Source organism: Callithrix jacchus, chromosome 10, assembly GCF_049354715.1.
Source record: "Callithrix jacchus isolate 240 chromosome 10, calJac240_pri, whole genome shotgun sequence".
Classification (NCBI taxonomy): domain Eukaryota; kingdom Metazoa; phylum Chordata; class Mammalia; order Primates; family Cebidae; genus Callithrix; species Callithrix jacchus.
In genome coordinates this window covers 21,336,451-21,351,636 of record NC_133511.1, presented here as the reverse complement: position 1 = coordinate 21,351,636, position 15,186 = coordinate 21,336,451, and the positions used below count along the sequence as shown (strand labels likewise).

The following is a 15,186-nucleotide window of genomic DNA, read 5'->3' as shown; positions in this document are numbered from 1 at the left end:
AAGGGTCTTGGTATTGGATGCCCACAGAGCAAGAGACTTTTAAGAGAATCTGTCACGTCCCCTCCACTCAAGAAGAATTACCTGAGAATCAAGACTTGATTTTATTAGAGGAAAAGGATTTTATTAGAGCTAATTGAGCTTGTTTTTCCCAGTCTCAGCTCCGGGGAGAAGCAAAGCTAAAACATTTTAGATGTGGAAAGCAATGCTTGTTATTTTTCTCACTTTCTCTACCTGCCCTTCCTCTCTGTCATGAGCCCACTCTGAGCTGATAACTGGAAAAATGCAAAGGTGGTAACTGGATCAGCTCTCCAGCCCTTTCAAAAGCTGCAAAAATAAAAATAAAAACTCGCTGAGAGATATCCCAATTTTCTGGTACTTTGAATGGGGGTAGTAAGATCTCTTTATTAATATAGGTTTCATCGCCACATTGAAAACACAACATCAGGGCATTGGACAAATACAGAAGCCTGGTATTAGAAAAATAGAATACTGGACAGTAGCATGTGGCACCTTCCAGTATCCTCCATAGTTGGGAGCAGCCCAAATCCCTAACACTAAAAGCTTGTAGGCACTGATGAAAGAACATGGGGGCTGGCCCCTGACAGGGCCATGTCCCTGAGAACAAGCATTCCAAGCTCACAGCACCTGGGACACTAAGTGTACTCTTTCTCAGCCAAAGCTAGCAGAAGTGGCCCCAGAGCAGAGCTATGATTGGTGTTCAGAAGCTGAACAGTCAAGTCTACTTATAAACATTGAAAATACTAACTTCTGCCCTTTAGGGGTAGAAAGAATTTTGGACTATGGTAGCTACAAAGACAGCAGACTCTTTCTCACAAAATACTTGCCGTCTCTGGACTTTCATACCTCTTTGAATTAATATTACATTAACATTTCGAATCATCTACACTGACACTGAGATGCCAAAACTATCCTGATGGGCCAGTTACACTTGGATGGAAGGGGATGTCATGGAATTAGTGATATTTCAGAAACATAACAAAAATTCTAGCATGCTATAGGAGGATGACAATAGTTAACAATAATATTGTACAGCTTAAAACAGCTGGAAGGAGGATGTTGAATGTTCCCAACATAAAAAAATGATAAATGTTTGAGATGACAGATATGCTAATTACCCTGAACTGATCACTACATATTATATTCATTGAAACATCACTATGTACCTCATGAATATGCACAATTATTATGTGTCAATTTTTTTTTGAGACAGGGTCTTACTTTGTCATCCAGGCTGGGGTGCAGTGGTGTGATCTCAGCTCACTGCAGCCTCAACCTCCCGGGCTCAAATGATTCTCCTGCCTCAGGCCCCCAAGTAGCTGGGACTACGGGTGTGTGCCACCACATCAGGCTAATTGTGGTATTTTTTTTTTTTTTGGTAGAGATGGGGTTTCCTCATATTTCCCAGGTTGCTCATGAATTCCTGAGCTCAGGCCACCTGCCTTGACCTCGCAAAGTGCTGGGATTACAGTCATGAACCACCGTGTCCAGACCATTATATGTCAGTGTTTAAAAAAATTTCCAAGGCATTTTATTTCCAAAAATATTTCCCAACTTAGCACCCTGACACCAGAAATTCCACAATTAGAGATGTGTTTCTTTGGCCTAATTTAAAATTGCACTATTGTAAACATTAGTTTACTTAGCAGATATCTACTAAACACTTGATGCAACACACAGTGCTGGGGCATAGATAGATGGGGTAAGTAACACGTACAAGGTTTCTGCTCTTGTGGCACTTCTATTAATTTATATCAGTCATTTAAGGATGAGTTCATCAAATTATTTCCTGGAAGCAAATAAAGGGGACTGGGTAGGGATGGCTGTCCCTGAACCAAAAGGTGCAAAGACCAGGCTGTCAAGACAGTGGCCACTAAGGACAAAATTCACCCACTTCATTCATTCGCCACTCAACAAGTATGTTTTGAGCATCTCTTTAGAGTCAGATACTTGAGATGTAACAGTGACCAACACAGACACGGCCCCTGTGCTTGGAGTGTTTATATATAATATGAGAGACAGACAAGTAACTCAAATATAGTACAACATAACTAGTGCTATTCAGGGTGTGCACCATACACTAGCAGGGCACACATCAGGGGCACATAAACTGGACATGGGGAAAGGAGTAAAGCAGGGAAAGCTCTGTGACATCATAGGGGTAGGGGTGGGGGGTCCAGGATTCCTGAGAACAGGAACAGCTTATGTACAGTTCCTGAAACAAGAGTACTACTGTGCTCCTCAGTACCACTGCTGGAATGTGGAGCATCAAAGCGCAGTTGAGGCAAGAGAGCACATCAACCTGTGGGTTGAAGCCAGGTGTCAGCTATGTGTTCTAGCAAAGGGCCAGATGGTAAACATTGTAGGCTCCATGGTTCACGGGGTTCGATGCATCTACTCAGCTCTCCCCTTGTGGCAGAAAAGCAGCATAGGCAGTGAGTAAGCAAATAGGCATGGCTGTATTTCAGTGAAACTGCATATGTAAGAAGAGGGAGTCAGTAGGCTGGATTTGGCCCATGAACCATAGCTTTTCAATCCATGGTCTAACCAGGATTTGGAGCCAAACAGAGGAAACTAAGGAAACCTTGTCTGCTGAGATTGGCTTCCCTAGAGAAAGGTAAGCTTTGTGGCAAAACGAATACCAGAGTAGGGAGCCAGGAGATCTGAATTCAGCTCTTGGTTGGACCACAATCTCTAGGATAATAAAGGACAGTTTCCTCATCTATAAAACTAAAGAGTAGAAAAGAGTCTCTAGGGTCTCTTTTCTGAAGGTCTAAACTTAGGGAGTAGGGACATCCCAAGGAGTCTATGAATAATATTAAGTGCTTTGTGAACTTACAGCCATGTTACATTTCATTTCGTTAATTTCTAACTGAAATGTAGTATTTACTTCAGTTACAACAAACCACAGTATCATTAGCAGTGCCTATGACTTTGTCTCCAATAGAAATCATAAGTATGTTCATATGTTACAGCTGGTGCACATATCTTGAAATACCGATTATATTCATCACTTCTTTTTATTTATGGTAGCTATTCGACCTGCGATTAGACCTTGTTATTTAATATGTTAACAGAGGCAACACATTTCTATATCACAAATTGGGTTTTAAAAAATATATTTGACTTATTTTCTTTTTTCTGCATCCAAGTATTCGTTATTTGAAACTTGATAACTGTATTTTAGTATAATTGGTTTTTCTTTGTAATCCTATGCAATTTATTTTGCTTATTAAAAAAAGTATTTAGACTGGGCATGGTGGCTCAAGCCTATAATCACAGCACGTTGGGAGACCCAGGTGGGTGAATTATCTAAGGTCAGGAGTTTGAGATGAGCCTGGTCAACATGGTGAAACCCTATCTCTACTAAAAATACAAAAATTAGCTGGACGTAGTGGTGCACATCTGTAATCCCAGCTGCTAGGGAGGCTGAGGCACAAGAATCATTTGAACCTGGAAGGCTGAGGTTGCAGTGAGCTGAGATTGTGCCACTGCACTCCAGCTTGGGCAACAGAGCAAGACCCTGCCTCAAACAAACAAACAAACAAGACTAAACTAAACTAAACAAAAAAAAAGTATTCTGAGAAGGTGTCCATGGCCAAAAAAAATGGTTAGGAACCTTGGTCTAGAGCAATGAATTATTAATTTATATCAATTATACTTATAAAATATTTCTCCAAAAAGAAAATACACCCTTTCAGTAAAAATGCGGCAAAGAATGAGTTTCTTCCACAGTTTATAAAAATGTGAATTGTTACAGCCTTTTAGAAAGTAATGGAGCAAATATTTATTAAAATTTTTAAATACGTATATAATCTGTAATCTCAGCCCTGGGACTTAATTTACATAAATAAAGATACCAGTATTAAAAAAAAAGACATATGGACAAGCATTGCTCACAGTCTCAAACGGAAACAAACACACCTAGTAACAAAGTTCCTATTGCTAAGGGATGCTAGAGAAATGATAATATATCAACAGAATGGAATATTATATACTCATGAAAAAAGAATAAGTTGGGCAGCTGGGCACAGTGGCTTAGGCCTGTCATACCAGCTCTTTGGGAGGCTGAGCCAGGTGGATCACCTGAGGTCAGGAGTTCGAAGCCAGCGTGACCAATATGGTGAAATCCTGCCTCTACTAAAAATACAAAATTAGCTGGGTGTGGCAGCACATGCCTCTAATCCCAGCTACTTGGGAGGCTGAGACAGGAGAATGGCTTGAGCCCAGGAGGCAGAGGTGTGGTGAGCCGAGATCGTGCCATTGCACTACAGCCTGGGCAACAAGAGCGAAACTCTGTCTCAAAAAAAAAAAAAAAAAAAAAGAAAGAAAGAAAGAAAAGAAAAGAAAAAAAAACAACACAATAGCAACAAAGCGCATGTATAATATCCTTGCATTTGTGTGTTGACACAAAATTATATTTGTATGGTTTGAAGGAGAAATCATTCTCTCCACCCTTCAGAAAAATCTATGACACCAGATAAATAGAGGGTGAATCCTCCTTCTCTGGGACATGACATTATCAGTTAACTTTTAAATCAGAGAGTGATTATTGAATCACTCATTGCTCCAAACCGATACCTAACATCTTCGGGCGCCTGATTTGGGAACTTAAAAGATAATCGCAACATCAATATGGTTTTATTTTACAAGTAAATTTGTCTATTTGGATTCAAACAACTCATTCATTCATTCCTACATTCATTTGCAAAGAACTGTAAGTGCCAGTGTCTCTGAATAAGAAGGGGCAAAAAACTACAGGAAGGGAAGAGTACCCTACATTCTTCTCTGTCTCTAGTTTGTTTAATTGTTGTTGCTGTTGTTGTTAACTAATATCAAATACATATTTTTTCTCATTTCCACTACTCATTCCTTTGCAAGCTCACCAAATTCTCATAAAGATAACATCAGTGCCCAGCACATCATAGATACTCAATAGAGGCTCACAGAGCAATGAATGCAGATCCACTTGTTACACCTTTCAAGGTCAGAAGAGAGCAGCAGTGGCTCCGGCCAGGCGCCATCCTGCCCAATGACCTAGATGCTCAGGAATCTGATCAGGCCACTTTGCAGAGGCCGTCCACCCCACCCACTGCCCATCAGTTTCTATTCTGATGGCCAAGAATGAGAACAAAAGAAATGAAATGCCAGCAGCTTTCAGTCTTTCCTCATCCGATTGGATGGCCTTTTTGTTTTTACCTATTCAGATCTGTTCTGGGAACTGCTAACTAGAGGACAGTCTGGGCCTCTCAAACTGCGGTTCGTAACTTTTAGGAAAAACAAGTTCTCACAGTTTTCTCCTTGCACAAAGAGGAAGATGAGGAATAATGCTGGATTCTCTGTTTAGATTAGATGGCAGCTGCTGCCACCTAACAGTAATTCTAACCTCTTACAGCCAGTGCCATCGATTTCAAAATATTTCCTTCTACCTATAGAATTCCAGCAGAGATAGTAACACGGAGTGTTAAACTAGCAACCGGTGAAGAATCTGAAGCTAAATATACTGCAGCACCTTGCTGGAGATGACAAACTAGTGATCTGGGAACCAGGAGTCGAACCCTGGTCTTTCAAATGCTAGTAGAAGTACAAGAGCAGTCAGCATTTTAGAGAAAATAAACCTGATGTAGATCAATGCTGTTCAACAGAAACATCACTCGAGCCCCACGTGTAAGTTAAACATTTTCCACGTTTAACACAAATTAGCCACATTAACAAAGCAAAAGGAAACAGGTGAAATTAATGTTTTTTTAAAACACCGATATATGAAAGTATTATCATCTCAACATACAGTCAATGTAAAATTTTTTCATGAGCTATTTTACATGCTTTGCTGTACATACAGGACGTCTGAATTTGGACTGACCCCATGTCAAGTGTGCAATAGCTACATGTGGCTGATGCCTGCCATACAGGCCAGCATGCAGGTAAAGGGGGAGGAATAAGACAATAGGTCGCATTTACAAATCAAGTGAAATTTCTTTAAAAAAAAAAAAAAGAAATTGTGTTGTAGAAGTGTTTCACCAGAAACAGCTGAAGAAAGCCAGTATCAACCATTCTTTAGGCCCCAAAATGTGAAATTCCAAGCCCGAGTACTGCACTACATCACAGGTCACCCAGGAAAACAGTATCTGACCCTTAATAATAGAAGCAATGCCTGGAAAGGTTATGGAGAAGCTGCTCCCTGCGGGATGGAAGCAGGGACAGACATACTGGGGACTTAGAAAGCCTCTGTCAATAAGAAACTGGGCTCCACAATAATTTTAAACCACAGTGAGCCTGACAGGAAACTGACCTAGTAAACCAGACAAATTACTGCTGCAGCCAGGCCAGCCTGCCTCCCACTCCAACCCGCAGTGAAACTTGAGCTGCTTGAAAGCTTTCTGGAGGGTGAGAAAGGAGAGGCATGTAGAGAGACCATGAGTGCTCTGGACAGCCTGAACCTCAGCCCTGGAGGTCTAGGTCACTGCCATTTCCCTATGGGAACAAGTACACAGGGGTGTGCACTTGAGAGCAGTCAGTCCTGATTTGCTGGGTGTCTCTGAACTGGTTGGTTCCCCTCTCTGTCCCCTCCCTCACCCTGTCAGAAAGTGACCATAATAATGTCTGCTAATCTGGGACTATATTCCTTAAGTTGGTAACCGCCTCTGATAGCAAAAGACCATTGCCATAATATTTAAGCTACATTGGGATAAAGTGTCCTGTGGACTTCCATTAGAAACCTTGGAAAAAACCAGAGGTATCACATTACCCTATTTCAAATTCTGCTATAAGACTACAGTAACCAAAACAGCATAGTGCTGGTACGGAAAAGGATACATAGACCAATGGAACAGAATAGAGAACTCAGAAAAAAAGCCATGCACTCACAGCCATCTGACCTTCGACAAAGTCAACGAAAGTGAGTAATGGGCAAAAGACTCCCTATTCAATAAATGGGGCTAGGATGGCTGGCTAGCCAGATGTAGAAGAATGAAACTGGGCCCCTACCTTCTACCATACCCAAAAATTAACTCAAGATGAGTCAAAGATTTAAACGTAAGACCTGACACTATAAGAATCCTAGAGGAAAACCTAGGAAACACCATTCTGGACATCAGTTTTGGGAAATAATTTATGACTAAGCCCTCAAAAGCAATTGCAACAGAAACCAAAATTGACAAGTGAGACCTAATTAAACAGAAGAGCTCTGTACAGCAAAAACAAAACAAAACAAAACAAAACAAACAAACAAACAAATAAAAAGCTATCAACAGAATAAACAACCAACCTACAAACGGGAGAAAATATTCACAACTATTCATCCTACAAAGGTCAAATATCCAGCATCTATAAGGAAATTAAACAATTCAGCAAGCAAAAAACAAAGATCCCCATTAAAAAGTATATAAAAGACATGAACAGACACTTCTCAAAATAAGACACATGAGCAACAAACATATATAAAAGTTCTTAACATCACTAATCATCAGAGAAATAAAAAACGAAACCATAATGAGGTACCATCTCTCTCCAGTCAGAATGGCTATTATTAAAAAGTCAAAAAACAACAGATGCTAGTGAGGTTGTGGAGAAAAGAGAATACATAGAAGCTGTTGGTAGGAATATAAATTAGTTCAGCAACTGTGGAAAAACAGTTTGGAGTTTTCTCAAAGAACTTAGAACAGAATGACCATTCAACCTAGCAATCCCATTACTGGGTATATAACCAAAGGAAAATAACTTGTTCTTTCCAGAAGGACACAGGCACTCACATGTTTATTGTGCACTATTCACAAGCGCAAAGACATGGAATCAACCTAAATTCCCATCTACAGTGGACTGGATAAAGAAAATGTGGGACATGTACACCACAGAATACTATGTGGCCAAAAAAAGAATGAAATCAGCCGGGCATGGTGGCTCACACCTGTCAACCCAGCACTTTGAAAGGTCAAGATGGATGGATTGCCTGAGGTCAGGAGTTCGAGACAAGCCTGTCCAACATAGTGAAACCCTGTCTCTACTAAAAATACAAAAAATTAGCTGGGTATGGTGGTGGGTGCCTGTAATCCCAGCTACTCTGGAGACTGAGGCAGGAGAATAGCTTGGACCCAGGAGGTGGAGGTTGCAGTGAGTCAAGATTACACCACTGCACTCCAGCCTGGGCAACAAGAGCAAAACCTCATCTCAAAGAAAAAAAGAAGAATGAAATCATGTCCTCTACAGCAGGCCATTATCCTAAGCAAATTAACACAGAAACAGAAAACCAGATACTGCATGTTCTTAGTTATACGTGGGAGCTAAACATGGGTACTCATGGACATAAAGATGGCAACAATAGACACAGGGACTATTAGAGGGTGGAAGGAGATGGGGAGGGTTGAAAACTAACTGTTGGCTTCTATGCTCACTATCTGAGTGATAGGATCAGTTGTACACCAGACCTCAGCATCACACAATATATTCATGTAACAAGCCTGCACATATACCCTCTGAATCTAAAATAAAAGTTGAAATCATTTCTTTTAAAAAGAAAGTGAAAAAAGAACCCTTGGGACTCGATTCCTGGCAAGAAGTCTGTAGGGATGCAGAAGAAACCACTGGAAAACAAAAGTTATAATATAAAAGTGTAAAAATAGATTTGGGAGGCATCAGAAGGCCCAAGTGGGTAGGAAACAGACTTTTTGTCTGGAGTTTACTCCACCTCTATCCCCTTTGTAGACAGGAAACCTGGGCCCCTGCTCGATGATTATAAACAGCTAACTGTAAACTGGGACAAAGGTAGGGCAAATCAAAGTCTACCGAAATAGCACACCTGGGATTATTCAAATGGTGCTGGGCTGGTTAGTTAGAAGACTTGAAGCGAATCCCAGAAGTGCTCCAAGTCCTGTTACATCTCTGTAAAGTGCCTAAAGATGCCTTCCCCCTCTGATGTTCTCTCAATCTGTTTCCTAACCCTCTGCATGTTGTGTGCATGCCACAGGCACTTAAACACTCACTAAATGGGCAAGCCAGTGTATTCGACACAGGACAGCAAGATGACTCTAGTATAAGATTCTCCCGACTCTCGCTCAAAATACCAAGCGCCATTCTATGGGAAGGACCAGGTGCATTGTGGGAATGGGCAGAGATGAGCTCAAGGAGCCTTGTTATGTGAGGAGCTCAGAGCCTTGGCACCCCGGTACTGCTCTCTTGCTTTCACCTCCACCTGGGTCCTGAGCTCTGGCACCCGGTTCCTTTCAGTCCATTTGTGTCCCCTCAATCTGTGGAATTTCTCAAATGCTCCAGATTTTCTGGCTAGTTTAACAGCCTATGGAAGGATTAAAATCTCAAATTTAAACTGTCAGTGCTGCTTAAGGTCTTACAAAGTCTCAATGATCTAGCGGAATCCAGGTTTCTTAGAAGGATGTAACTCAATGTCATAGTCATTTGGTTTTTGCAAATTATTCTCTTTCTATTGATGTTAAGAAGCTTTGACATAATACTGGAAGCAACTGAACATGCAATGAAGATAAAGGCAATGCAATTTCTTGGTAATGCTTTGAAAACACTAATTCCTATCCATCATGAAAGCTCAAACCAGTGATTCCTGGAGGGAACTGTTCTAACAAAACCTTTGGGCACCATGCTGGGAAAAACTGTCAAGACACCCACCTTCCTCATGTATCTTCACCCTGATTTCTGATGTCCAATTGCAAAATTTTCTTGAATCTCTGAGCCTCAGTTTCACATCTGTAAAAAGAAGATGGTAACCCATTTTCTACCTAGCAACCTCTCCATATAATTTATTCTATCAATAATATAATATTGGAGTAACTTGAATTGAGTTTTTAAAAAAAGCATCAAAATAGTAAGGACTGTAATAGGTTTACAGAGGAATATTTTTATTCTTTATCATTCAACAGTTTTGAAATATAATCATATTTCACCACCCAAAAATTAATTTATTATAAATTTTAATATAAAGTAACTTCAAATTGATGAATGCCACATGAGGTCAAATCACAGCCAAATCTTAATTATTCATTCGCCACTGGATTCACAAAGTCTATTATCTACAATTAATTTTTAAAATCCAAGTGGAATTTCCCTGGTCACTAAGAATACTTCAGAGACAATCTCAATCAATCAGTCAGTCACAAAACATGAATACAAGTATTTATTTTGAACTGTGAATTCAGCACTGCAGAAAACATCTGAGAAGGAGGAAGAGGACCTTCAGGTCCTGACCTGAAGGAATCTGAATGATGTTGGAAAAACAAGACTAAAAAATGTCACAAAATGAAAATGCCAAAACTGTGGCTAAGGGCCAAACGGTAGGAAACAAATTCTAGAGATGAGTGGATGATCAGAGCGACTATGCACAATGTTATGAAAAATTGCAATTAAGTGACTCCTTGAAAAATGAATAACACCTACCTGTGAGATAAAAGGGGGGAAAGAGGAACTGATATTTTCTGACACCTACTATTTTCCCCAACACTGTTGTAGGTGATTTCATACATGTAATATAATTGGCTCCCCACAACCTCCCTATGAGATAATAATTTTTAGTGTCCATTTGACAGATGAGGAAACTGAGCCTCAATTATTATGCTGTGTTTATGACATAAAGCAGGAAGCTGCTGCCTGATTGTCAGGGGCACTTGTACTCTATGCCTGGTGACGTAATGAAACTAAGTTAGCATAAAGAGGGGCCAGATGACAGAGAGCTGTGCGCTTCAAGGTAGTAGCCACCAGCCAGTGTGCCTCTGGCCTACTTGAGACCTGTCCAGTGCAACTAAGGAACTGAAACAGTGTGAAATATTTTTCTGTTAAACACAAGTATATTGTTTGGATAGGGTTACATTGTCCTTTAAACACTGAACATTCAGCTTCCAAATTAAGAGGTGTTATAAGTTTTGAAATACACACTGAATTTCAGAAACCCCGTATAAAAAAGAAATGTAAAATCTCTTATAATAAATTTTTAATATGGATTGAATAGTAAAATCATAATATTTTGGATATATTGAGTCAAATAAGATAAAGTAGTAAAAATCATTTCACCTATTCTTATATTTGTATGTGAACACTAGGATATTTTAAGTTACAAATGAGGCTCACCTTACATTTCTCTTGGACAGCGCTGAAGCAGAGGACATCAGATGTCAGGCGGTGGCAGGATAGAGAACAAAGCACAGCAAGGAGCAAGAGTGATGTGGTGGTCTGTCTTCTACTACAATATGAGATCCATATATTCTCTATGTGGAATACAGCAGAGGCCTTGTTTCTATTCACTGCTGTATCCTCACTACGTCCTCACTACATCCTCTGGTATATAATGAATGCTCAGTACATTTTGACCCTGAATACCCACCATTGGTACCACCACCATTCTAATCGCCGAAGTTGGAAAGCTTGTGCTTTATTGGCTCTCAACTGTCTGCCATCTTTTGTCAGCCCCAAGACCTGTCATTTCTCCATCTGTGAGAGCCCTAATATCTACCCATTGTGTCCTCTGTCTCCCACCCCTGCTCTACCACATCACATCCCACCCCACAGGTTCTAGTTCCTAAATTACCTTCATTGCTTCGTAACTGATCTCTCTGCTTCTCTCTCCCTCCAATACACTGCCAAGTTAATTCTTCCCACCATCACTTTCATTTCCAAACTTCCTTAAAAACAAGAAATGAGTCTTATTTATCTTGGTATCCTCTGTGTATGGTACTCAGTAGATGCTAAAGAACTGTAAAAAAAATATTTCATACATATTTATTTATTTATTTATTTGGAAAGAGAGTCTTACTCTATCTCCCAGGCTGGAGTTCAGTGGCGTGATTTCAGCTCACTGCAACCTCCACCCGCTGGGGTCAAGAGCTGGGATTACAGACCTGCACCACCAATCCTTCGCTAATTTTTTTGAATTTTCAGCAGAGACGAAGTTTCACCATATTGACCAGGCTGGTCTCAAATTCTTGGACTCAAGTGATCTGCCTGCCTCAGCCTCCCACATCATTGGAATTACAGGCATGAGCCACCACACCTGGCCATTGTATAAATATTTATAACTCACCTTAGACCATAATAGCTAAAAATTACTTTTATTCTGTCAGTGTGTTGCTCAGAACCCTTTAGGATTCCTCAACAACCAACAAGACAAAGTTCAAAATCAGCCTATCATTCGTGGCCCATTATGATCTGGCAATGCCCACCTTTTGGTCCTACCTCCTCCACATTCATCCTTCCCTCCATGATAACACACCTCTCTCCTGCTTGCTTCTGCTGATACTGTTCTTCACTCCCTTGGGACACCTTCTCTCATCCGTTTATTCAACTGCTACCCACTCTTCAAAGTCTGATCAATCCCCACTTCTCCATCAAGGACTCTCCAAATCATATCATGCAAAAATGAACATCCCTGCCCTGTCCTCCTGGAGATCTTACTGGTACCATTAGTCATTCGGCATTTAGCACACCCTGACATTCATTCATTCATCATTCATTTATTTATTCAATAGATACTTATCAGATCACTATCACATAGTATTAATGTTTTCTTCCCATACTTGTACCTTATCTATTTAATTATGTTATAAACTCTTTGGAGGAGAACACTAAGATTTTAGACTTACCTGAATATACACATTCATATATATGTTACATTACTGATCAAAGAGAATGTGGTCTGTTTCATGCCCCCGTGTTCTTATACATATTGTTTCATTTGCCTAGAACGTCCTCTCTCCAGCTCTTATGGTTCCCATCTGCCAGGAAAATTCTTATTCATCTTTAAATAAACAAGTGAGTCTGATCTCTCCCTCCTGTGGGTGTCCTCTACCAACAACATATCACACGTGTCCAGCTCTTACACTCATGATTTTTTGTCTGTCTTGTTCGGTGAAGGATTCTCCCTCCTGAAGCCACTAACAATAATATTTTATAATATACTTAAGTACTGTGTGTTCTTCACAGAAAAGGCATTAATTAAATTTATTCAGGTGTTGTAGTCATAGTTGTACCAAGTATATCTATGAACTTTAAACGCACATTCTCATTACTAGTACCTTATGTAGTAGAATGTTTTCCTTCCTTTCAACCCTCACAACATCCATGTGAAGTTGCTACAAAACATCCCCATACTGCATTTGAGCTAATGAGTTCTGCAGTTTCATGCATGTTTCATTGTTTTACATATTATTCCTTTTGCCTGGAAAGCCCTAAGAAAGAGATTGAATGAATCAATAAAACAGACTCAGTGCACACTGAAGGACCCTATTATCAGGTCATATTTGGTATTCCTTGGTACTTCAAATGAGATTTAGAAACAAAAAAAGAGTTAAGCTTTTTGGTTAAAATGAAAATTCTGAGAAATCACAAAGATCAAGACAGGTGATGTTAAGAATAGCCCAATGGTTCAACTGGCATTTTTTAATCAAACTGCCTTGATTCAAATCTCAGCTCCATCTCTTTCTGGTTATGTGCCCTGGAGCATGTTATTTTATATCTCTAATTCTCAATTTCTTCATCTGTTAAGTGAGGATAATAGAAGAACTCATATTATTGGCTCAGAACTCATGGTATTATGATGACTGAGAAAGATAAGGCATATCAAACATTTAGACTACTTCCTGACACACAGTAAGCACATCATAAGCAAATAAATGTTATTTATAAATATTATGCCAAAGACCAAACACAGACAAATATTTTCATGTTTTAAAAAATCAAATTCCAAAACCTGCTTAATGGTGAACATTATGCTCTCTGGAAAAATCCTTAAAATATCATTAAATGTCTGACTTATGAAGAGAAAGAGCTGTGAACCCTGCAGGCTAGTATGGGTTCATTATGACTAAATCAAATCCACTCCTCTTAGTTCCTGTTCAAAAAAGATTATTAGGTGAATTAATGTGATCATATATATTTTTTGTTAGTTTTATACTCTTTTGGTGATTTCTTTAGAAGACATACAGACAAGATGAAAATTCTGTTATGTAAGCTAGTTAAAACTCTATCAATGGCCATGATGGAGTTACTGATACCAGGCTTGCCATCCTATAGTAAGTAATTTTAAAATGGACCAAAAAAAAAACCCAATTATTTTCAAACATTAGAAAATAGGCAATGCTGGATTGTGATCTCTGAGAAAAGAGATGCAAACTAGATGAGCCATAGAATAGAATGGGCATTCTGTCTGGAAGCCCCCAAGCATAGAGGAAAGGAGCCCAAGCAAAGCACAGCATTCTTGTTGAATTGAGGAGGCAGAAATCAGAGTTTGAGCAGGCGGGGGCAGCTGGAATTTATGAACTAGAATCCAACAGAGCAGAAATCTACACAGAAAAAGAGCTCCAGAAATTTACATAGTGGCCCCCTTGAGTCTTTGTTAAGTATTAAGCTGCGTATTTTCAGACAGAAGCTCTATGAAGCCAGGAAAACAACAAATATTGGGGAGCTCTAAGCTAAACAATTTCCCGTGCTCACGTAGGCTGGAAGGTGGTTAAGTTCCAGCCAGCCAGCATGAAGAGAGTTCATAGAACCTCAGAGCATTTAGCAGAGACTACAGAAGAATCACATCTTGGTAATAAGATGAAATCACCCTGAAGGTAAAGACTGTGCTAGACCCAACTTCTAAAAACTTTTAAACAAATCTCAACACTATCAGTGTGATCCACAAGTAACTTAATCATTTGCCAAAACAAAATTCACCACTCCTTAAAGGAAGACAACAAAATCCAAGACACTCAACAGTGTAGCTCTCACAATGTCCAACACCCAATGAACACTCAACATCAAAAATTGTTAGATATAGAACCTATAGTCAGTCCAAAACAACAACAACAAAAGCAGGCAATGAGAACAGTGGCAGAACCAACAGAAATTATGAAAGTAGCAGACCATGACTTTTAAATGGCAAATATAAATAAGCTTAAGGATTTAAAAGAAAATATAAAAGTATAAATTAAAACTATGAAAAAAAAAACAAAATGGAACTTCCAGAGCTGAAAAATATTATATCTGCAATAAAAAATTTACTAAATAGACTTGCCTAAAGCAGATTAGACATTACAGTAAAAAAGACCAGTTGTGTTTTAAGAAATTGCCTAAAGTTCTTTTTCGAAAGGCAATGAAATTATCCAAATTGAAGCAGAGGAAAGAAAAAAAGAATTAGAAAAAAAATGAACATAACTTCAGCGACTTTCAAGACAA

The 15,186-nt window shown here is 39.4% G+C and overlaps 1 long non-coding RNA gene across 1 annotated transcript; it reads left to right on the top strand.

Moving 5' to 3' along the window:
• Positions 1-2,214: 2,214 nt before the first annotated feature.
• Positions 2,215-11,622, top strand: LOC128929110 (uncharacterized). Its single transcript, XR_013523084.1, has 3 exons — positions 2,215-2,453; positions 2,570-2,635; positions 11,124-11,622. It is a non-coding gene; the product is annotated as an uncharacterized LOC128929110 (long non-coding RNA).
• Positions 11,623-15,186: the final 3,564 nt, after the last annotated feature.